Raw genomic sequence first — 26,043 nt, forward strand, 5'->3', positions numbered from 1 at the left:
ACACTTTGGATATATTCAAGCTGCAGAATTAAAGCAGTTTGACACCATTAACTGCCATGACTCTATGCTACATAATCCTGGGATTTGTAGTCTGGTGAGGCATTCAGTCTGGTCTGTCTGAGAGCTCTGGTGCCTGATCCAACTACAAAACCCAGGATTCTGTAGCATAGAGTCATGGCAGTTAGTGGTGTCAAACTGCTTTAATTCTGCAGTGTGGAGGCACCCTTAAAAGGCAGTTCAGGTAAATACCATGTGACAATAGAAACAGATCTAAGAGACAACATGGAAGAGATGGAGAAGAAGTTACAATTCCTGATTTCTGCTCCTCATAAAGGGGTTACTCCAGCTACAACTCTCAACAGCAAATATATCTGGCCCAAGTGCTTGCTCCTAGGTCTGCCTTCTTAGGCTGTTGCATTAAAAACCAAAAGTTTAGCAGTACAACTAAAACCTGAGCCATCAGTCTTGTCCTCCCTCTACTCCAGTACCATAAACATCCAGCAGAAGAAAAGGAAGGAGGCTCATTGCCCAGAATTAGAGGTCTTTTTTTTTGCCAGAGATTTAGAAAACTATTTCCCCTTAAGTCTCTAGCAGGTTGTTGTCGTCTTTAACCATTCCCCCTTAGTTGGTAACTAGTTATAGAAACTATACAGTATATCTAGAGAGAGAGAGAGAGATAGTGTGTGTGTGTGGGGGGGGGGTAAAGTTCTTTTAATGAACTTTTAAGGAACTATATCTCTCCCCCCCACCCCCGGCATTGGTCCATGCATCATAATCAAGACGAAATGTACTCAGGTCTGGATTAACGTCTTCTGCAGAATATTAAAATAGTATCCTTCTTTCTGCAGCGTCTTGACCACAAGCTGTCCTAGCATGCTAAGTCCTGGGCTTGCTGAATTGGAAGCTGGACTCCTATTGCTTGTCTCTTGCCCAACACACACATATTACACCATCTTGCACTTTATCTCTCATAATAAACCAGAGCTTGGAAAGTGACTCTTAAGAAGAATGAATCTTATAAATTGTTGAAGTTATCCATATCTGATAGGGGTAAGATAAACTACAGTTCTACTAAAAGGTTAATTTTCCAAACTATGCAGTCATCCTTGCCACTTATATTCTGGGGAGGGGGAGATGATGTCGCCCTTGAAAACATAAGGTTTTTTATTTGGTGATGCAAAGTATCTCTTACCTGTTATTTGGCTATCCTTCAGCATTCCATCTTTCAAGGCGGTTCATGAGATCATGAAATGTTAAATCTCTTACATAAGCACATCAAGAAGATGGCAAGGGAAAGATGTCCTTCCCACCAACAGCAAAACATGAGACCCTTCCCATGTATGTAGGATCCTTCAGTGAGAGCCTTTAGGTAAAAGTCAGCCTTTGAGGCCAAATCTGCTAATGTGAAAGTGGTGCTAATACTGTTGCAAACTTTGAAAAAACACCAGCACCTGACCTCTACAGTAGGGTGGTTCAGTTTCTCCATTATAGCTATATATAGCACCCTCCCTCCCCAAAGCACCAAGCACAAACACCAACTTGCATTTCTATGTGCCCTTCTATTGGTGTGAGGAGAAAATATTATTTGTTCAGATGCAGGGATCCTCCATTTGAAGGAATGTTCCTGGGCTTTCCCCCATCTACATTGTTTCAATTGTCAGTTTTTTCACCCACTCCTTCCTCTCCTTCTCCTTCCTGCAGCTTTGTTCCAAAACAACTACCTAGTGTGCTTTTTGAATTAACCTTCATCTTTGTTAATTTAGGGAGTTTTTATATTATTATTTTTCCTTCAATGATCATCAAATTAAATAGGAGACAAAATAATGTCAAAGGATGCTGAAAATAGATATTTTCACATGCACCTTGCATGACTGTTGCATTTCTTTCTGAGTGGCTTAAAGAAACTGCAGGTGTAAACACAGGTGTTGGAAGGCAAGACTCAATTGACTTTGTTTATAGGAAAGAGCTCTATTTCACAAAATTTATCTCACATTTGTATCTCACTGTTTCTTCTTTCTATCACATATTACCCTTACTCTTCATTTCTTTGAAAGCTGAATCATGTGGGCACTCCCTGAAGAGACATCACCAGTGTTTGTCTATCACATTCAAAACTGCTGATTACAGTTCTGAACACACAGTAACAAGAAAACAAAAACCAAGAGACAACAAAAAAGAGGTGGGGCGAGAGAATGAAATTACTACTTCTAAGTCTACAAAAATTTAATAGCTTTTAAACCCCCCCCCCCTTCCCGGTTCTATTTAAAATGGTGGTCCTCATCCTTAAGGCCTTAAATTAATTGGATCTTTCCTAGCTATGTAGGTTCACAATCACATCGACATCCACACACTTGTAGATCATCTAGGAAAGCCTGCATCCACAGACATCTAATTGGCCTGGGTAAACAAAATGTCGGGCTACATAGGTCCTTATTCTGTTCCAGCAGGACTCCTGATATACTCTTATGCCAAAATTTTCAACAATTGGGGAGGTGGTTTCAACAAGTAAGAGCCAGTGTGGTATAGTGGTTTGAGTGTTGGGTTATTATGACTCTGTAGATCAGGGTTTGATTCCTCACTCAAGCATAAAAACCCACTGGGTGACCTTGGGCAAGTCACACTCTCTCAGTCTGAGAGGATGGCATTGGTAAACCTTCTCTCAAGAAACCTACCAAGAAAACCCTATGATAGGGTTGCCTTAGGATTGCCATGAGTCAAACATGATTTGGAAGCACACAATAGCACTTCAACAAGCAGGGCCCTGTCACAGTCTGGAACTTTCTTCCTCAAAATGCTTACAAATTCAATCCTTGAGTACTTTCCAAAAAGTAGAAATTGACATTTTCCTGCTTTCAAGAAGGCATTTAAGAATGGTGATGGGACCTTAAGTACCATATATACTCAACTATAAGTCCACCTCACATATAAATCAAGAACAGATTTGGGGGGGGGGGCAAAATTAAGGATTTTGATATAACCCATGGATACGTTGAGTATAAAACTTAGGGGCATATAGCAAAGGATCTAAAAGATGAATCAAGGGAAAGCAATGCCAAAGAATTTACAATACTTACAATTGACTTGTAGATAAGTCTACTCAGTTTTTTGGGGTCAAATTTTTGACTAAAATTTCTAGACTACATGAGTATATACAGTATGTTGCTTTTCATCTTAAATTGAGATAATTTCTAATAATAAGCCAAACTACAAACTAAGCATTTCCTGATGATCCAAAAATAGGACTTCTCTCCACATTTTGTGACATCTGTGAGACACTAAATCATAAGGATCTGATCACATTTTTTTTTTCTGCAAGATTAATAGCAGCTCAGAATTGGGGGGAAAACTGTACTACCTCTCAACTGAAGCCTGGTATTTAAAAAAAAAAAAAAAAAGAGCCAGCATGGAGTGGTGCTTTTAGAATTGGACTATGATTTTGGAGACCAGGGTTCAATTCCCCCTTTGGCGATGAAACTCACGGAGTGACCTTTCAGCCTCAGGGGAAGGCAATGACAAACCTCGTCTGATTTCCAATAAACCTTGAAAACCTTATCTTTGAAGAAAATAATAGACAACGCCTGCTGAGTTTCTTGTTTGTTCTGTTAAAAAATAGTTACATTATGCCACTATGTCATATTATAATGAAATTATTATTTCATTAAAAAAAATTTACCCAATGTACCCAATTTCAAAAGATCTCTTGTTCTCACTATAAAAGGCGATCTTTTTTTATGCCAGTTGAATCTATTTTTATTTTTTCATCCTCATTTAGTTTGCGCTGCTTCAAACCGGGAATGGGGGAAACCAGTGATGGAGCACAAGGCTGGCAGGGAGGACGAGGAGGCCAGCAGAGACAGTGAGGAAGCTGGCAGGGGGAAAGCCAAGGACAGCGGGGACAGCGAGTAGGCCGTCGGGGGTACAGCCAAGGCTATCAGGGATGGAGGCAAGGTTGCGGGATATGGGAGGAGGATGACAGGGGACATATTTTTTTTTGGGGGGGGGGAATTAAAACTAATCAAAAAATTGATAGATTAGTCAAGCAGCTACTTATTGACCAATCTATCAATTTTTCGATTACTTTTATTTTTAAAAAAAGACCAAAAAGGCAGCATCCCTCTGCCATTTGTCCCTCCCCAGATCGATTCTGATCTGGTGTTCCCACTTATTGGACACGCGTCAGAATTGATTCTTCTGAAAAAAACTGCCAAAAATGTGCTATCAGAAAAACCAGGTCCCCCCCCCCCTTTTGCCCTGCCTTATCACAACAGAATTCAATCGAATAAGGATAGAATTTGATTCCCATTGAGAACAGAAGTTGTATAGCCTGATTTGCAATTCACCTTAAATTGTACTGGAAACAACCCCCCAATATGCAGTACCTCTGCAACCTCATAATCTCTGGTGTCATATTGAAAGAATATCATATATGGTTGCATTGTACCAACATGTTCCTATACAGTCTCCTAGACACTTTCAAGGCAAAAGAAAAGGATATATATATTAAGGAGACAAAGACTACCACTGAGAAACCATAAAATAATTAATACTGATTAATCCATGATAAACATTCCTATCCATTGTCCTTAAATCAAAATAATTGATGTGCTAATCCACAATTCACTTGTGCATTGATGCTCTATCAGCATCCATGGTTTCAGCTACACTGGGTACCTGCCTGCATTACAGATAGGCAGAACTGAAGTACTGACTTATGGATGTACCTAATTTACAACATTCCTCCATGACATCATTCCATTTGCCACAGTCAGTCTGTGAAAACTAACATCATGGCCACTAACAAGGGAAAGAGTTTGCCAGGAATAGATAGCAACAGTTCCTTAACATTTCCAGAGACTTTTTAAAGCCTGTCAAGAATAGCTTGAGATGTTTACAGCTTGTTTATTTCAAAATCCTGGATTTTAACACAGTTTAGAAATTATCTCTTGCTCTAGTACAATATCCTACAGCACCTGGGTGGTACCAAACTAGTTATTCTTATAATTTAACAGTGTTATAATAGAATAATTTAAGAGTCTACACTGTATCTGGCATTCTTAGTAGCCACTTTCTTTTGTGATTGAAGATAAGCAGGATGTTTCTTCAATAGCACTTGTGCTGAAACATGTTTCATTGTTGAGCTAATGCACATGTACTTACATGTTATTAGTAGTTCTGACTGCCAAAGCAAGGTAAAGTTCCTAGGACTAAATACATCTATTCTTTTCTTATTCTAGATATCTATTCTCAATACAAATCAAATGAGGATTGGAATCTTGCAACATATTTTTAGAATTGGTTGGTCCAAAAATAGATGAAATTCATCCATTCTGTGTCCCTCTCCCGTCTCATCAATGATAGGCAGAGTGAAAAGCAAGAAAGGGATACAACAAATTTCAAGTCTATCAGAGATAAAGAAAGGTCTCCAGGATTTTATTTTTGGGTCTGAAATGGCGGCTATCTTTCAAAGAAAGGTGAAGACTGGAGGACAGAATTGCTTCCTTCCATTGATTTATTCTTTCCATTGTCAATGGCTTTTCCCCTCTAACTCATGCTCTGTTTCAACTAGCTCTTGTAAGAGAGCAAGCATTATTCTTGCCCCCACCCCTAAAAGCCAGAATTGGGTCAGAACTTTGTATCCCTCCCAAGCCTCTTACATCACATGGGACCCGTCCATTCCCTTCAGTCTCAGCAGAGGCACAAGATGAGACCTGTGACTGGTAATTCAAGGATGCAAAAAGATAAGAAAATTAGTCAGGACCTCTTTTCAATGGCTTGTCTTTGCCAAACTATCACTTAGCATTCTCTTAGCAATCTTGAGTTCCAAGGTTAACAGTACAAACTATCTGTTAAAGGGACATTGCTTTTCTCATCCTTTCAGTACTGACCACGAATGGGAATGTAGCAGTTTCGCCAGTTAAGTGGCTACAACCGCTGGTCAGTTGTTGGTCAGTTGGGTACAGTTTTCTCTGTCATGCCTAAAACTGATCCTGCAATGACAGCTCTCTTTTGCTCTGGGCCTGAAATTTTAACAGATTAAATTTTGGCCAAAATAACACTAATGCTTTCTTATTTTGTATCAGAAAAGCTCCTTATACATAGTCTGTTTTGTTATTTTCCCCTCATTTGACTCCTATGTCGTTCTTTAGCACAGCTGATACAAGAAAAGACAGTGCTAGATCATAGGTTAGGAGTGGTTTGAGGAAATCATCACTTTCCATAATATACAAATTAATTTCTTTCCCCCCAAATTTTGAAGCACTAAAACCTGTTTATTATAAGTGATAATGGAAGAACTGTACACAGCGCAATCCACAATTCTACGTTGAAAATGCCTTGTTGGGGGGGGGGGGAAACAAATCCTCTGTGCAAAAGCTCACTCCCCCATCCCACACAGCTACATCTTTTCTCTCTTCTACGGCCACTACTTGTTGGCTGTACTTGGTGTGAGTGTGTGTGACTTCAATAGAAGTCACCTGCTGACTTATGGCAACTCCTTACATTTCATAGAGATTTCATAAGCAAAGAATGTTGAGACATGGTTTTGCCAGTTCCTTCCTCTCGAAATATAGCCTACAGCACCTGGTATTCATTGGCAATCTCCCATCTGATTACTAACCAAGGCTGACCCTGATTAGCTTCCAAGATCAGAAAGATCTGCTGCTTTTAGGCAGCTGCCTGCACTGGACCTTTTCCTTTTTCCATACCCCATACACAGGATAACCATGTTTGTGGCACTATTTGCATGCAGTAGCCCCAAGCCATGCCATCACAGGGCATCAAAACAAAGGTTTCAGTCCTACCCACACACTTCCCTAACAGTAAGTCCCATTGAACTCTGTGATTCTTATATCTCAGTAGATCTGTGAAGAATTATGTTGTTAAAAAAACCAAAATTATGTAGTGTATGCTCAAATGCTCAGAAGAAATGTTCCTATTGAGGGATTTGGGCAGTCTGAAACACAAATCTGGTAACTTTGCTTCCCTCCCCCCTTTCACATCCCTATAAGGCCTCCTCCTGCTGTGCTATACAGAGAAGAATATGCTATAGAGCTATGCTATATAGTGGATTAAAAATTGGGCCTGAAAGCCAGGCCAAATTATGGTGGCTAGAGCCCTGGAGCATTTTCAAAAGCAGATTAATGCACATATGTGAACTCTCCCCTTGGAGAGCTAGCTTTGTGCTGTGGCAGATGAGGTTTGATGTGTTGCCAAGAAGAGCCACCCCTGGGGATGATGCCAATCTCTTTCAGATCTCAGAAAAGAGGAGGTTCTAGGACTCCCCCTGGCTTGTCTCAAATGGTGCGACTTTTTTAGCTGCAGCTAAAAAAGCCAATGGGATTCTAGGCTGCATCAGTAGAAGTATAGTGCGGGAAGTATATTGAGGGAAGTATATTGAGGGAAGCCCAGGGAAGTATATTGAGGGAAGTAATAGTGCCACTCTATTCTGCTTTGGTCATGCTTCAGCTGGAATACTGTGTCCACTTCTGGGCACCACAGTTCAAAAAAGATGTTGACAAGCTGAAGTGTGTGCAGAGGAGGGCAACCAAAATGGTGATAAGTCTGGAAACCATGTCTTATGAGGAGAGAATTAGGGAGCTGGGTATGTTTAGCCTAGAGAAGAGAAGGTTAAGAGGTGATATGATAGCCCTGACAGGTAACAGGAATAACATATTGAAGATGGAGCAAGCTTGTTTTCTGCTGCTCCAGAGACTAGGACACATGTTAGGAAGGATCAAATTAGGGGAATTTTATTAGCTGAAATTTAGCTGAGAGGTGGCCCTAACAACGCCACGTGCCAGGATCGGGTCCCTATGTGTATACCAGAGGTCGCCAGTACGCCCCACGAGAAAGAGACTCTGATACCAATTAGGTGCAATTAATCTAATAACATTTATTAAAGTAAAACCACGCAGCAAAAAGGAAGCACACACATACATGCACACATTCAATGCTACAGCAGGGGAGGGGTGAATTCGGGAGATAGGTTGAGAAGGAGAGACACCAGTAGGATTCAGTGACCAAGGATGGCATCTCTCCTCTCGTTGCCTGTCTGGAGTCGGTAATGGGCTGGATAAGGGAAAACAGACTCAGCCTGAATCCAGAGAAAACGGAAGTACTCGTGATAGGTTCTCCTGGCCCAGGAATGGCGGTGGTTCCATCTGTCCTGAACGGGATCACGCTTCCCGTGAAGGACTCTGCGCGCAGTCTGGGGGTGCTCCTTGACTCGTCGCTCCACCTTACATCTCAGGTGGACGCGACGGTCAGGAGCACCTGTCATCAGCTTCGGCTGATACGCCAGCTGCGTCCCTACCTGGGCCAGAGGGACCTTGAAACAGTAGTACACGCTCTGGTAACCTCTCGGTTGGATTTCTGCAACGCGCTCTACATGGGGCAACCCTTGTACCATACCCGGAAGCTGCAATTGGTGCAGAATATGGCGGCAAGACTGGTCACTGGTACATCCAGGGCCAGTCATATAACACCGGTCCTTAAAGACCTTCATTGGCTGCCTATTCGCTTCCGGGCACAATACAAGGTGTTGGTTATTACCTATAAAGCCCTACATGGCTTGGGCCCAGGGTACCTGGAGGACCGCCTTTCCCCATATAATCCGCCTTGCACACTCAGGTCAGTCGGGAATCAATTGTTGAGGGTTCCAGAGGCTAGATTGTCTACTACCACCCAGAGGGACTTTTCTACCTCGGCCCCCAAGCTCTGGAACTCGCTTCCCAACAAGCTCCGCTCGGCCACCTCATTAGACCAATTTAAGAAGGGGTTAAAAACACACCTTTTTAAGCAGGCATACCCCTGACTTCTGTTCCCTGAAATAACCCCTCCTCCCCTCTCGACAGCACTGTTGAGTTGGTTTATTGCTATGTTTTATATTTTAAGATGTTTTTAATGATGTTTGATGGTTTTAACTATTGTCAATATGAAATGTTGTTAACCGCCTTGATCTCAGGAAAGGCGGTATATAAATAAAATTTTTATTTTATTTATTTATTATTATACTACCTTAGAAGTCTTCTCCAGGAAGTCCTGATGAAGCTTGGATGGACAGTGGATCACGGCTGCAGGAGCGGGGAAAGAGGGCCATGGAGGCTTGAGAGCCGGGTTCAAGTTCGTGACAGTGAGAGCTCAGTGTAGCTCAGTGATTTCAGTGGAGCTTAATGCTCAAAGAACCCAGGCTCAGAAAAATCCAAAGAAGGTCTGAAAACTCAGGGTTTAGATAGTGCCAAACCTATCTGGAGGCTATGGGATTTGCTAGACAAAGGCATTGATTGCTTGGGCATTGTTAAGCCAATAGCAGGTAATATGTTTGCACAATGCATTAGGTCAGGACACAGTTCAGAAGGGCAGCCAACTTGATTGCTGAGCCGTTAAGTGATCACTGGCCCATTAAGTGAGAAGCCAAGTCCATTGTCTAATCTTGGGCAGCAGAGGCGAATCTGGTTTGGCGACTCCCAAGACTTCCTATGGAATTTCCCAATTTTAGCCTTTTCTCTAGGGCTCTGCCTTTTGTAGGGCAGGCTGCCTACGTGGTCTCTCCGCTTTTAGGTTAATGGCGGGTCCTCTATGGGGTCAGTCAGGGGTCATAGCACAGACCGCATGTACCCAAAATTTTATATAAATCCAAACTTGGTAACACACAGAACAATTGATGCAAACTACAGTGCGTCCTTGGTATATGCGGGGGATCCGTTCCGGAACCCCCCCCCCCGCGTATACCAAAATCCGCGTATGCTCAAGCCCCATTGTCCCCAATGGCAGCACGCGTGCACGCGTGCCACCATTGGGGACAACTTCCCTCCCTCCCCTCTCCTCCCCCCAACTCTTTCCTTCCCTCCCTCCCTCCCTCAGTGGAGGGAGGGAGGGAGGGAGGGAAGGAAAGAGTTGGGGGGAGGAGAGGGGAGGGAGGGAAGTTGTCCCCAATGGCGGCGTGCGTGCACGCGCGCCGCCATTGGGGACAACTTCCGGATTTGCCATGCGCGTATGCTCAAATCCGCGCATGGCAAATCTGCGTATAAGGAGGACCGACTGTATAGGAAAAGAGATTCCACCTCAACATTAGGAAGAACTTCCTGACAGTAAGAGCTGTTGGACAGTGGAACACACTCCCTCAGAGTGTGGTAGAGTCTCCATCATTGGAGATTTTTAAACAGAGGCTGGATGGCCATCTGTCAGAGGTGCTTTGATTGTGTGTTCCTGCATAGCAGGGGGTGGACTGAATGGCCCTTTAGGGCTATTCCAACTCTATGTTCCTATGACTAAGGCTGAAGTATCAGCAGTGAACTGAATGTACTGCCCACCTCTTCACTTACTCTGAAACTCAAAAATGGAGATCGAGTAGATGATAAATGAAAGTGGTCCTTGGGAAGAATGGGGAGAAAGCGACCAATAGCCTCTCTCTTCCAATTTTTTGCTTGATAATATCACAGTGTAAGATGTTTTAAAACTTTTGTCAGTATGTGTGCATCAACAATATCAGTATGGGGTTTCTAGACAAAGGAGTAGAAATATAATATAATGTAATATAATATAATATAATTGGAAGAAATAGAATATTTGTTCCAATTATATTACTGATAATTTATCCTACAAATCAAACAATTTATATAGCAGTGGGGGGAAGGGTTGAGGGGGAAATAAGGGTGATTCTGGAGAGGATTCCCCCCCCCCAACCTTGGGAAATGCATGTATTCAATATAACAGGTTGTGTCGACATAGATTAGTACTTGTAACCTGGAAGGTTACAGGTAACAGTCATACAATAATGCCTTCAATGGAAAATCTCTTTTACTATGTTCTGTTACCCGGGGAGCAAGAATGCTTTGGTGATCAACAGTAATCCTAAAGCAAACATGCCTCCTTCCTTCAAAGATCTCTATGTGGACTTTGCACAATTTAAACAGAAGAACATAAGCTTGTTCACATGCCAAAAAAACCAATTTCTGTTGACAACACCTGTTACAGACACCTCTACCTACTTAAAGAACATAAAAGCAATCCTTCATCTGGGCTGCAACTGGAGACATCCTAGCTACTGCTAGAGATGGTTCTGTAGCAAAATTCTGCAACAAGGATACTCTGCAGTTAGAATAAATTGTGCATATTTCAATAAAAGTTTTGTATTAACTTTATCAGTTGCCACAATTTCAACTGTCAAATGATATTGAATTTAAAAGGGTTGCACAGCTCTTTGTTGTTGTTGTTGTTTTGTTACACAAGACAACAGCTATCTCTTTGGTATGATTTTTCCATAATGTTTTGGCAATGCATATCATTTAGGAATGTAGGGATCATAACATGGTTAGAGAAATGTTCAACTTTCCAGATGTTTTGGACATCAACTCTCAGATGCCCCATCTAACATCAGTAAGGGGCTGTAAGATTTATACTGTAATCCAAATGCTAGGACAGAAGGCATAGGATGTATTTCTTAACATCCTTTTACAATTAGGAAAGCTTTTTAAAGACAGGCATATATATTTACTTACTAACATTTTGAAAAACTATACAGAAATAATACACAGGGACCAACCATAAAATATTATTTGGGGGCTTATAGGAGGAATTGCCTTATTATCCACTTTCTTCACTGTCCAGCTCTCACATCCGTACATTGTGCCTCTATTGTACTTTGTCCCCTTTTAACCATTAGTAAACTCCTCTTTTGTCACCACTTGCTAGTACTATCTATACATTGTCAGTTTTCCCCAGCATACTGACAGCAAATTTAATACCCATGTGACAAGATCAAGGACACACAAAATATTTACAGGCCCTGTTGTATCTTCCATTTGCTTTGAGATAATAGCCTCCTGTAGATTAGAGCCTGATTTGTTTTTCCTACTTAATTTTTGGACAGGAAGCTCTTCTGTTTTCCTAAATTAAAAATAACTCCATTGGAAGGTTATAAAGTCCAATGATATTTGCCCAGATCTCTTGAGTAAATGTGTACTTTGGCATGTGCACATTTGTGTGTGTCGTAGCTAGGCTGCTGAATCAAAAGAAAATATACAGATATTGTCCATGCTGTGAGTTAGACGAAACTAAAACACTGATAGATCTGTGCCTGGAGCACACATGGGTGACTGTTCTTCCTTTCTTTCCTCATTTCTTCCTTCCTTCCTACCTTCTTTTTGTTTCAGTTCAAGCAGCCATACTGCACCCCCACATCAAGCTCTAGGAATGATTCTGCAAATGGGGGGAGGTATTTAATCTTTCCATTTATGTACCTTTCTTTGTTTATATTGCTCCCCTGAAACTACTGTTTGGCCCACAGAGGTGAGTTTACAGGTATCTGTCTAAGAAAAACTGAAATTTGCACATGCATTGTAATTTTAAATTGTTTTAAACAGTTTTAACTGATTTTAAGTGTCAAACGGGTTAATACATTTTAGTCATGGCATCATGGGGGACACCTCAGTGGAGGAGTGACACCCAATTGGTCTGTCATCCCACTGTGTGTTTGGTGTGTGTGTGGGGTGCTGCTGCCAGGGCCCACCACTTCTCTGCTGCCGTGGCTCTCAAGGGAACCAAGGCAGCAGAGAAAGAGAGACAAGCACATGCTGCTCCCTCCTTCCTCACTACTTTGGCATTCTGGGATGAGCAAGCCAAGACAACAAAGAAGGAGGGAGGGATACCTGCACGCTTCCCCCTCCTTCCTGTTGCCTTGGCTCACTTACCTGAGCTGGCCAAGGCACTAGGGAAGGAGGAGCAAACATGCACACATGCATCCCTCCCATCTTCCTCAGTGCCTCATTTGTTCGGCCATCCTTTCTGGCAGCCCTGGGTGGGCATTTGAGTGGCAGGCAGCCCCCCCAGCAGTGTCAAGCACCCACACTAGGGCACCATTGCATTTTAGTCCATATAAATTTCTTTTTATTGTTTTATAATGTTTAAGCTGACTAAAATGATTTTATTGCCTGCTGCCTCAATGTACTATGATGTAGGGTAGGATAAATATTTTGATAAATAAAAATAAATCAATAAACAAGTAAAGCAAAGTTAGCAAGGCTGGCCATAGGAAAATAAACCCAAATTCCGTATTAGGAAAATATCTTTATCGGCCAACTCTAGGTAACAAAATAGCATGATCACATTAGTTGCATGGGGTTCTCAAAGTAAGTTACTTTTTCAAGTTCTGCTTTCATGTATGTATCTTTAAATCTATAGCTGGACAAAAGAAAGCAATAGGGCAAAGACCACATCATGAAAAGGGATGTGTGTGTTAGACATCCTGCCAGAGAGTAGTACCAGGTTCAGTGGTTTGAAGTTACAGGAGGGTAGATTTCAATTGGAACTTCTTGACAGTAATAGCAGTTCAGCCATAGAACCAGTCGCCTAGAGAAGTGGTGGGGTCTGGATGTCTTCCAAAAGAGGCTGGACAGCTACTTGCTGAGGATGCTTTAGATGGAGATTCTGCTTTGAACAATGGGTTGGACTCTGTGGCCCATGAGGCTCCTTCCAACTCTACGATCTATAACTCACTTCCAGCATTACTTTCCCTCCCCCTGTTAGCTTAATTAAATAAAACAATAATGCACCATGAGATAGCTGATCACAGATATCCCGGAGTCTTGCCTAGTTTGGGAAAGCAGTTGCATACATAGGCTTCCTGTGATTACTCATGCTGATTTTGCTGGAAAAGTTGCCTAATGCATATGGAATATTGATTTCTTAATGATATATAAATTTAATAGATTTCTCTAACCACAGAGAAGACAAATATGGTATAAAAAGTAGGATCCATGCTGGCCAGGATTTTCTGCCGGTTCCAGTTGCAAAAGTAACTTTTCTATCTTTGGCCAAAAACCATAAAGTCCACTTTGGAAATCTAGTGCAACAGAGCAGGGGGCAACCTTTTCTTCCAAACTTTCAAGCAGTGACACCACCAACCAAAACCCTTTGCGTCTCCAGTCTTAGGTTGAGACAACTACACCTCCCTCACAACTTCTCTTCCTCCACCTCAACTGCTACTAGGCTCTCAAACTCAAGTTCATAAACTTTGTAGCTTCCTCCTCCACACTGTAAGGGAGACAGACAGAAGATACAAGCATTACTTCACCTCCATGCTTCTCTCACATGTGGGGGCAGAGCCAACTTTAGCGTTACCTTTCCTGGAACAAAGTTCCACTGAACTCAGTAGGATTGCCCTGTTAATCACCATTTGTCAATAAAAGATATTGTCTTACTCACTTTGAGCACTTCATATCCTCAGAATAACATAGAAGTAACATTCTATACCAAACTAGGTGTTTCTCTTGGCATACTATGGATGTATTAATAGCTAAAATATTGAGTACTTGGCTAGCACAAGAGGGGCATTTTTACAGAAAGACAATAGATGTCTGTTTATAAGACAAATATGTGTTATTTTGACTTATTAGTTGACCGTCTCTCATCAATCCATCAACTTCAAAAAATGAATAAACATTTTACAAAATGCAAATTTATTTATGGATTGGCAAATACTTGAAAAGCTGTATCTTTTCTATTAAGAAATCCTGTCTTAAAAGTACAGCTCTCTAAACTTGTTCTCCTAAGAAAACTCCCTATAAAAATCAGAGGGCTTGGCATTAACATTCACAAAGTAAATCATGCACTGAGCTGCTGGTTCTTTTTAAACCAGATCTGTTCAGCCAAATGTTCTCTGCAAAAAAACAGAAAATTATACTTAAACCCTGTAAGAGTCTTTATATACAAATCACAGCATGCCTTCTGGTTTCACTGCCTTTATGGCTCACAATAATAGTGTTCTGAAGACTTCTTGGCAACCAGAAAATACTTGGAAGGTTTCCCCAAGATCACAAAGCAGAAAGCCATAAGAAATTACTAGTTTTATTTTAAAGTGGTTAGCTTATGACCGATGCAGAATGTGTCCCAAAGATTTTTGCTTGGATTTCTCTTTCCAACCATTCTTAAGAGACGGTAAGATTTGGTAGGCCTCAGTTTGATGACTGGGAGCAGAACACTGATAGAATCTCAGCAGACCTCCTGAGGAGGAGATCAAGAACCATTTGACTGTTTCATTCATAGGCATGCACAAAGGCAAATTTATTTTGCAGTGCTTGATCTCCTTTGAATTTAAGGTGGTCTGCAGGGAATATATATACTGTATACTTATACTGTATATACTTATACTTATACTGTAGTTAAATATAAAGAGCCAAATTTTTCAAAGGTAATAGGCATAATGGACAACTATCACCACATTGCTTTTGGGCCCCCCTCTATGTCTAGAGCGTGTTAGAATAATTTCCCACACAAGCAAAATTATGCTCAAAATTCTTCAGCATAGATTCCAGTGATATATAGAGAAAGAACTGCCAGATGTCCAAGAGGGGTTCAGGAAGGAAGAGGCACATTGCAAAAATATGATTATTAATGGAGCGAGCCAAAGAATTCCAGGGGAAAAAATCAGCATGTGCTTTATAGACTATAGCAAGTCCTTTGACTGCAAAGATCAAGAAAAGCTACAGAATAATCTTAAAGAAGTGGGATTGCCACTACATCTGATAGTCCTGATGAGAAGAGGCTATTTGTAAGAACAGAATAGGGAGAAACAGAATTGTTCCCAATTGGTAAAGGGGTCAGGCAAGGGTGCATTTTATCACCCTGTCTGTTCAACTTGTGTGCAGAAAATATGATATGTACAGCAGGTTTAGACATGGAAGAAGGAGGAATGAAAATAGGTGGAAGGAACATCAACAATCTAAGGTATGTAGATGATACCATACCTGGAAGGCGACTAAATTGAAGCTGGCATACTTTGGCCAAATCGGGGTAGGCAGAGAGCAGTAGAAAGGGGGGAAGGCCACATGCCAGATCAATAGCTTGAGCCTACAGGACCTGAGCAAAGAGGTAGAGGACAGGGAGTTTGGAGACATCTCATTCACAGAGTTGCTGTGAGTCAAAGGAGTTTATCAGACAAGGGAAATTGGAAGTATAATCCAATGGCAATCTGAACGCAATCATGGGGTTATTGCGTGATAACCCACTACACGCAAATTTGGGCAATGGGAAGTCAGTCCGAATGCCATCATGTGGTTTCACATTATTGCGATAGACTGCCACATGCAAATTCGGGCAATGGCATGCTATTTTCAGGCAATGGGGAGCCAGTTCGAACGCAATGCGCATTCACGTAATTGCGCTAAACTAGCGACTTTAAGTGAATGCGTTCTGGCCCCACTTTCTTTTCATTCGAATTTAAGGGAAACTCCTCCCATTTGATAAATTCCAAAGTCAACTTGAAGGCAGCTAACAACAACAAAGTAGTTTATGCTGCAAGTCCCATTAAAGTAAATTGTCCAAGATCACCAATGAGACTGATGGATGAACAGGAATTTGAACCTTGATCTCTCACCTGCCTCTCAACATAAAAACTCAGCTGAACTTTGATAACTATCCCACAAATGCATGAAATTACATTATATCTGCAGGCCTGTCTATAACCTATTGGCTGGTTCAGTTCTTTTAAATCTCTGGGTGCCTCCAGGTAGATGGTCCCTAGCACTGTAAAGTCTAAGTATACTGGGCAGTTTATTCAGTCTTTCCTTCCTTACATACTAAATCTATATGTGTGTGTGTGGTAAGAAAAATATCAAAGAAGATGCAGCCAAATTACACATGGGAGATAACTTAATCTGACAATCCTGTAAAATGATGTGAAATAAGTGAATGTACATGTGGCAGAACTTTGAGTCAAGGTTTCTGATTCTCAAATTCAGATATTCTAGTAATATTCTTTTTCCTACCACAAGAGGTTATTTTCTCCATACATTGAATCCCACAAAGGTCACAGACACAAGACCCAAATCTGGCTATTAGAGCTCTCCATTCATTGTGCAATTGATTTCTGCAGCCTGCTTTAGGGAGCTACAGAGAGGATTCTCATCTGTGTTGTTTTTTCAATAGAGATTTCAAAGTCAGAGAGGTTTTTGAGGATTATCCCACACAGACTGAAGGGGCTGTAGCTCAGGAGAAGAGCAGGGCATAACAAGGAAGGCTCCACAACCAGTATTTTCAGCATCTGAGTTCAAGGGACACCAGAAAACAATCTGGAGATGACCTATACCTGTGATATTGGAAATACAGTAGGACCTCCACATTCGCTGGAGTTATGGGCACAGGACCTCCATGAAAGTGGAAAAACCACAAATAAACACTACTTTTTAACCTGAGAGAACATCACTCTAGGTCCTCCAGCAGAACTCTGTCATTAACATCTACCACAATTTGACCACAGAATCATGCTGGAGGACCTACAGATGTATAGAGAAGTGTTTTGTCCAGGAAATTCTCCAGGTCCTCCAGCGCAAAGGTCAACTTCCTGCACAATTCCTCTGGAAGACCTAGCTCCTTTCTGGGCCCCACAACATATTCCAATTCCCAGAATCCCATAGCCTTGAGCCAGGGCAGTTAAAGCAGTGCCAAACCGGGTTATTTTTCCAGTGTGGATGCAGCCTGAGGCAGCCTTATCCCTGGTCCATCTGAATCCTCAACACCCTCCTTCTTCTTCTCCTTCTTGACAGGAAATGAGGCCAGGCCAAGCTTGCCCAGGGCCAGAGAAAGCCACAGGCAGCCTTCAATGAGAAAGGCAACTGATAGCATAACATTCAAGTCTGAAGTGGCACTCAGCGCACACACACACTCCCCAACAGACACTGAGCTGCAAATGGGTTTCCTTCCTCTTGATGGGGGGAGGGTGGAGAACAAAAGAAAGTTTGCAGCTTTCATTGTTTCTTGATGCAACAATGTGCCACATTTTTCTCAAGCTAGAGGAGAGGAAAGAGGCAGAGAGGAGGAAGGAGGGGGGGATGAATCACCACAGTCCCTGAAGTTTCCCTGGCCTTCTCTTCTCTCCCCCAGCCCTGAAAGGACACAAAGTTCTCCTCATGGCTGGCTAAAATAAGAACCTGCCAGGCATGCTCCCCAGGAGTTAGACATATTTCAAAGGGACCTATTTTTGCCCCTTCCTTTCTTGCAGCACTCCCTGGTAAACACACAACAGAGACACAGCTCTCCAACAAAGGCGGGAAAGAGGGGGGTGAGGGGAGAGAAACAGGACCACCACCATCCTCCCACAGCAGCCCCACCTGGCCACAAGCACCAAACCAGCCAGGGCTCTGGGCCTTTCAAATCCCCATCCCACCCATGGTTTTTGGCCCCCTCACAGTGGCCTGAAAATGAGGCTACACATTGCCATGCCCCAACTTCTGCTATCTGCTCCCCTCACCCCACTTTCTCACATCTCCTCAGACCCCTTGGTCCAAGGCATGTGTGTACAAAACACTCCCACTCCTCTGGCAACAAAGAAAGAAGGAAGGGGAAAGCAACCAGGGAGGGGTGTCCCTTACCTTGCAGCTGGCCTCAGCAAGCCTGGAAGTTGGGCCGAAGAGCTGCTCTGAAGCTCGGCCAAACTCAAGCACACCCTTCTCTGAGCCAGCCCCACTCCTGACATCAGCGCAAGGCAGTCCTCGGCCGACTTCTTCTTTTCCTTCATTGTGTACGTTCAACACACCCACACCATCTTCATCACCAGAGGGGCAGGGACTAAAACTAGCTACTTCCTCAGAGCTGGCCATCAAATGAGAGAGCACCAGAATGTGAAGACTGCAGAAACACCCCTGCAAACCTTCCTTAAGAGGAATTCACAAATATAGCCTTGTTAGTCTGGAAAATCAGCATGCAAAGGGATCTTGTGGCACCTTTCAGACCAAGGCTGCATCTGCACTGCGGAAATAACCCTGATGTGACACCACTTTAACTGCTGTGGCTCAATGCTATGGAATGCTGGGGATCGTTGTTTGTTGTGGCACCTCTGGAATCCCATAGCATTGAGCCATGGCAGTTAAAGTGGTGTCACACTGAGTTATTTCTGCACCGCAGATGCAGCCGATCTGAAAGAAAGAAGCCAGGAGCACAAGCTTTCCTAGACTTGATTCTACTTCCTCAGATGCGTGTTTGGAGCAGAGGATTCAGAGACAGGCCTATTGTATACACTCGACTATAAGTTGACCTCATATATAAATCGAGGGCAGGGTTTGAGGGCAAAATTATGGATTTTGATATGACCCTTGGATAAGTCGAGGGTAAAACTTAGGGACATGCAACAAAGGATCTAAATCAGCAGTTCTCAACCTGTGGGCTGTGACCCCTTTGGGGATCGAATGACACTTTCACTGGGCTCACCTAAGACCATCAGAAAACACATATTTCCGATGGTCTCAGGAACCAAGACACTCCAATTTTATGGTTGGGGGTCACCACAACATGAAGAACTGTGTTAAAGGGTTGTGGCATTAGGAAGGTTGAGTACTGATCCAAATGATGAAGCAAAGGAAAACAATGCCAAAGAACCTACAAAATTATGGCAGGCATAACTGTTTTGGCTCACACTAAAGGCTGGATGGAAGAGAGAGTAGAGGGAGGTCAGTGCTTCCAGGAAAAATTGCACTCTTGCCTTTTACCAGGGGAAGGATCCCTTTTGAATAAGAGTTAAAGTATAGAATTTACATTGATCCTTGGATAAGTCGAGCTAGGTTTTTGGGGTCAGTTTTTTCACTAAAATTTCTAGACGTATACATGAGTATATACAGTATATAAGGCATTTGAGTGTGAGAATGTCGATTTAATTTCAGACCCTTGTGGGTATGGAGATGAGGTGGCAAGTTCAGTTTCAACATGCATCTGAAGAAGTAGGGTCAAGTTTTCAAAAACTCATGCTCCTTAAGAAGAGGCTTTGTGAAACCAGGACCTATTTCCAAGGCTTGCTCCCCCACTTTTCCTCTACCCACAAAGTGCCCTCCTCCTCACCAGCACCAGGTTCTTTTGCCTTTCTTTTGCATCCACACTTACACATATTTTTGTTTTCAGAAAGAGGGAGAGTGAGCAAAATCAGGAAGTTAGGGGAGTTACATATAGAACTCTTACTTAGACAGTGGTGAGAAATTCTGGGCGTTGAGATCAGCAGTTTCCAAATCTGATCTCTCCTCCTCCTCCCAAACTTTTTTATGTGTAAAGTTTGAGTTAAATATTAAATCTATTTAAATAAAACCATTCTCATTTGAATGATGTTATTTCTTTATAAAATGTTAGAATGTGAATATACATGAATGTGCAAAAGAAAATATGCAGACTAAATAAACAAAATATTATTATTCATACACTATGTTGAGTCCAAAGACATCCGCATGTAGATATAAAGAGGGGTCCCAAGGCTAAAATGTTTTGTGTACCACTGCCCTAGAGGGTTCATAAACTTGTTTCAGGTAATCCACAACATCTAAAATTTTATTTTTCTCTCTTTGATTTCTTGCCTGTTTCTTTGAATTTTTCCTGTCCCAGTACAAGCTTTAGGCCTCTCAAGTGTTCACTGTAAGCTTTTTTGTTACAGACTAGCCTATGTTGTTGTTTTTGTGCATCTTCAAATAGTTTCTAACTTATGGTGACCCTAAAGCAAACATATTATGGGGTTTTCATGACAAGTTTATTCAAAAGAGTTTTTGCCTTTGCCATCTTCTGAGGATGAGACAGTGTGATTTGCCCAAGGTTACCCAGTGGATTTCCATGGCCAAGCTGGGATTTGAACCCTGGTCTCCCAGTGTCCTAGTCCAACACTCTGACCACTACACCATGCTGGCTCCTTTGTGAAGGAGCCTAAATATCCTAAAGGCACCAGATCCTGTCTGATCTTAGAAACCAAGCAGGGTCAGCCCTGGTTAGTACTTGGACGTTGCTGTAGGCAACATTTCAGAGGAAGGAACTGGCATAATAACTTCTCAGTATTCCTTGCCTAAGAAAACCTTATGAAATTAATGGGCTTGCCATAAGTCCACAGGCGACCTTGGGATAGGTATGCATATACACACACAGACACACATAGCCTGTATGAAAGAAATCACTTTCCAGAGCAATAAAATAAATCACAAGCAACATTTTGTGCTTATGTGTTTATGAAGATTTTTCTGGGATTGGATTTATAACTTTCTCAAAAGGGACTATGACCCAAAATAGATTAAGAGCATCTACTGCTCCGGGTGCTAAGTTCTGATGTGTCCATAGACAAAGAATGCAGCCTAGAATCAGTGGCAACTTGTATACTAAGGGGGGAGCTTACCCTATAACAGGGATAGGGGACAGCCCCCGCTTGGTCCATGAGCTGCCCATGGTCCACATTTCTCTGACTGTGGACTGCAATGAAACAGCAGCAGTACTAGACAATGTGGCTTTCAAGCAGCTTTGTCCACCCAACAGGTCCGACACATCCAAGGAACTACACAAATTCCAAGAAGTTTGAAAACCCTAAGGTATAGGGTTGCGTCAAGATTTTATCATACTTCAAATATGGCTAACACAATTTTAAGTAGTCACAACTATGCCTTCATCCACACTACAGAAATGAAACAGTTTGACACCACTTTACCCGCCATGACTGTACTCTACAGAATCCTGGGACTTGCAGTCTCTCTGACCAGGCTGAATACCTCAACAAACTACAGATTCCAAGATTCCACAGGATGGAGCCATGGCAATTAAAGTAGTGTCAAACGGCTTTATTTCTGCAATTTGGAAGAACTGTACGTCTTGCTGATTTCTAGGTCTACTAGAAATCAGCATGGGGTAGTGGTGAATGTTGGACTACAACTCTGGAAACCAGGGTTCAATTCCCAGTTCAGCCATAAAACCCAGTGGGTGACCTTGAGCAAGTCACATGATCTCAGCCTTAGAGGATGGCAATGGCAAGCCTCCTCCGAACAATCTTTGCCAAGAAAAACCCATGATAGAGTCACCTTAGGGTCTCCAGAGGTCTGAAATAACTTGGAGGCACACAACAAGTTTGAAGTATTACTAAATCAGGATCAAATCAAATTCCAGAAGCAATCAGAATAGCAAACAGGAAGCTTTGTAATAGCTCTATGACAACTTGAAATTTATTGATTTATTAATTGTTATCATACACTCACTGCAAACTAAGGTATGTACTGTTTTAACAGCTGAAACAGAGAGACAGGGGAGAGGTGGATGTGTATCAGAATACAAAAAGGAACCGGGAAGTTCACAGAAGTGGGCAGAAAAATATTTATGGGGGACCTATGAAGCAAAACTCCAGCTATTATGGGTAGGACAAATGGAATCAAGTGTTTTGAAAGAAGGAATTTGTAGCTAGTTGGATCAAGAGCACTCCATGTTGCACATATTTTGTGGCAGCTCTACTTATGTATTATTGATAACTCACATGACACAACTTGTCAGTGCTTTTTACATTTAGACAGCATCTTTTTCTCTTCAGAACAGCTCTTGTTCACTCTTTCATTTGAGTGTACTGAATCTGTCATTGCCTTTAAGGCTGATTTAGGAGGTTGTTTTAAACTGAGTTGTTTGTTTTAAGTTAGTCCATTTTCAATTAATACACTGTGATTAGATCTGTGAATTAGTATGCTGTAAAAAAAGACTATAGCATGTCCAAGAAATGGCTGTGCTTTGAGAATTAAGGCTAATTTGCGCCACTCTTATTCATGCAGCCAACTCACTTACATTATGATTTCCTAATTTTTTTATTTTATTTTTTGGCTACAAGCTCGGAAGCACTTTATTTTGAAAAACAGACTACCTTGCAGCAAAACAGTTAGGCAATGCTTTATCACAAATATTCTGACTTTACTTGTTGCTAGCATTTTCTGAAGATGCCAGCCACAGATGCCGGTGAAACATCAGGAATAAACTTTTATAGGACACGGCCACATAGTCCGAAAAACCCACAAAAAACTAAGGATACCAGCTGCAAAAGCCTTTGACTTCAAATCTGTCACCCTTTCATCTCTTTTACAAAATTATTCCATGTATTATTTCTCTCTTCTTTTTATTTCTGCTTGGCCACTTTGGTCATAGAGCATCCCCACTCTTGGTTTAAATTTCCCTTTGGGACTTTGTATACAAAGTTTTATTCCATACACATTTGCATATTGTTGATTACAAGACTACCACTCAGAAGACATCTCTAGATTTGCATACAGATTTCAACCATATACTACTCAATGGCACATGATATGGGTACGTAATTGTAGGATCACAAGCCTTGGATATTATTCCCATGGTGTGGCTGACCTACATTTTCTTCCAAGACAAAAAAATAACTGATGAGGACTCTTTGGAAGGTTGGCCCTCAACACAGTTCTGAAACTGCAGGTGGAGAATCTGTAAGAAACTTGTGAGAATCTGGCCCACAAAGAGCTAAACAGCATTCCACATGCCCTGCTCACACCTTGGCTTCAGCAAAAGTTACACCCATCACTGTTATTTGTTTATTTCCTCAATAGGGTTTTCCTTCTTGGCAGAAATATAAGCCTAGAGTCAGGGCAGGGCTCCTTGATTACTAGCGTTTGCTTGCTGCTGCAAGGGAGGAAAATATATCCACAAGGACAGGTGAGTAATATGTAGGTGGAGCTGGCACTAAAGTGTTCTTCCATCTGCAACATAATTATATTTATATCCCTCTGCTGGAGTTTCCATTTCGCTAGTGGTTAAATGACAAGATGGCATCTTGACTACTATGTTTTTGTTTGTTGATAGTTAATTTTCAATGTTATATTTCAATGTCTAAATTTTGTTTCGATGAAAATAAATTATGTTCAAATAAGAACTTGCGAGTCAGAGTTGTTAATGATGCCTGTACAGATATGCCTAAGTTAACAAAGACTTTGACAAAGAAAGTTTTTATAAATTATTTTTATGGGAGCCCAGCCCAGCCCCCCTTTTCTTGTCTTCTGTCTAGCTGGAGTTTCTTTGCAGCATTGGCACTGGGAGGATGGTGAAAGAGGACTGGAGAAAGACAGACTTCATTGGGTTGCAGCAGTGCATCTGGAATAAACACTGCTATAAAGTTTGACATGGGAAATAATGAAATTCTATTCTAGGTGACTGTACTGTAGCTGTGTGTACAACAGGCAGGATAGACAGCTGTCTCAAGAATCAAATAGTGAGCATGTGTGAAGAAAAAAACAGGGAGGGAAAGGAGTGGAGACAGATCAGTCTGCCTCACCAGCTACTCTGGCTTGTTGAAAATGTCAGGGATGATGGGAGTTGTTGCTCTTCACCTCTGGCTCTAACTCACCACCTTGTTATGCAGCGGAGCTGACCAGCTTTGATCAGTGGTTAGTGCTTTTCTCCAAAGCGGCAGAGTTTCAGAGAATAGGCTGAAGACCCTGACAAACTCTCCAAGCCTTCTCACTCTTCTTCCTCAGAAGTCTTCAAACTTCTCCAGGATCTTGATCCTTCACTCAAGACACCAGACAACTCAGTAGTCTTATATAAAAGATCTACTTTATTCTACTATATAGAAATACTAATGCCCTCACAAATCACAATCTCTACAATCTCCAAAACTACTCCAAACTACCCACAAAATACATTGGCAAACATAGCAATTATTATAGCCATTGTCAAACACCACCCACTTAGTCAGTTTCCACCCAGTGGGCGTGTACATTCATTTTGATTGGTTCACATAGTTCAACCCATACTTAAGAGTTTCATCATTTCACCTTGTACACTTAATGATTCTCAGGTGTTTTCAATTGTACATTCTACAATTCTGTCCTTGACATTCAGGACTTCTAAATTACATTATCTTTTTCACCTGTGTGGCTTCTTAATTGCTTTTGCTTAGTCACTGTGACTTTCACATACATGTTTTATTTCTCTACTGTATGTCCCATGTTGCATTTTCCTTAACAGAAAAAGCATACTGTAGGTCTATAAGTTTCACACACACACACCCCAAAAGGAAATCACAAGAAAAGTGGAAGCTATTGAAAAAAAAGGGGGGGGGGAATCATACCAGGATGCATTTTGGAAGAAGCTTTCAAGCTGTCTCTAAAAAGTTCAACATGTTTTTGTTTACTTATGCAAGGCTTACCTGACTGGTTATTTCATTTCACAGATGCATACTGTTTCCTTTACATAAAAAAATTGCTGAAACATATTGAACTGCTGTTCTTTTTTGTAGTGTAGGAACCGATCCCCCTCCTTTCCATGTTATTGCTACCTCTAGTATTGTACAGTACCAAAGTTTCTGTTAAAGAGGGAAGTCCAGGGACACATCTAAACAATTACCTGAGGTATACCTGTATTATGTATTGTTATGTATATTAAAACATAAACAGTGTTATGGCTCCTAATTACTCTGTGGTTTGTATGTGATATGAATGGCCACAAGGGATTCTACATGCATTTATACATCCTTAGGTTTTACTTGGCATATATCCAATTTGCTTGTGTATTTAATCTGTTTAGTTGTGCATCAGGACAGGAGTGCCGGCATCTACAATTGCTCTTCTGTATATAAATACATGGGTGTTAATGTCTTGATATACATATTGGCATTCCTGACTCAGTCTGCCTGTGTTCTGCTCATGAATCACTCTATCTATGTGGGAAGGACTGAACTAAATACATGATGAGCTGCTATTGAGAATGTATGTTCCCAGAGGTCAAAGAAGGTCCTATCAAAAACCCATGCATCGAGATAATCAGAGAATGTCTTTCTCCATATCTTCATATTGCAACCCACCTCAGGTTCCATATTGGGAGAAAGATGTCGTACTAATTAATTAATTAATTAATTAAATATCAGCACTGGGAGAAGAGTACTATAAATCTACAAAAGAGAAGAAATTCTCTATGGTGGTGTTCTGATATCATTATGTCTTACCAAGAGAGACAGCTTTGCTCAGTTACTCTTAGCCTAGGCATCTTGAGTATAACTTCTAAATCTTAAAATGACAAATTTAATTCAGTCTAAAATGTTTTTAATTGCTGATACCTGTCAAATTTTAGTCTTTTTATTTTATTCTGCTTTCATAATGTGATGTACACTGCCCTGAGATCAACTTTGGTGACAAAGGAAGAGTATAGACTTAATTTAGGGTTGGGGGCAGCTTAGAGGTGCCGAGGCCCTCCAAAGCCCTTTGCAAGGGCAATGTCCTGGCACTTGCTCACCTCTGCCTTATATAGTGGAAGTGGTGAACCTCTGGC

The 26,043-nt window shown here is 41.6% G+C and overlaps 1 protein-coding gene across 2 annotated transcripts in view; it reads right to left on the reverse strand.

Moving 5' to 3' along the window:
- The window catches only part of DGKA (diacylglycerol kinase alpha), a 75,636-nt gene extending 57,085 nt beyond the window's left edge, over positions 1 to 18,551 (reverse strand). For both annotated transcript variants that reach the window (XR_016271749.1, XM_089477317.1), the window contains exon 1: positions 18,366 to 18,551. The gene's annotated coding sequence lies outside the window, so the exon portion shown is untranslated. The remainder of the gene's footprint in view (positions 1 to 18,365) is intronic.
- Between the last annotated feature and the right edge of the window lie 7,492 nt (positions 18,552 to 26,043).

Source organism: Sceloporus occidentalis, unplaced genomic scaffold, assembly GCF_023333645.1.
Source record: "Sceloporus occidentalis isolate IW3139 unplaced genomic scaffold, rSceOcc1.0.p SCAF_1, whole genome shotgun sequence".
Taxonomy (NCBI): domain Eukaryota; kingdom Metazoa; phylum Chordata; class Lepidosauria; order Squamata; family Phrynosomatidae; genus Sceloporus; species Sceloporus occidentalis.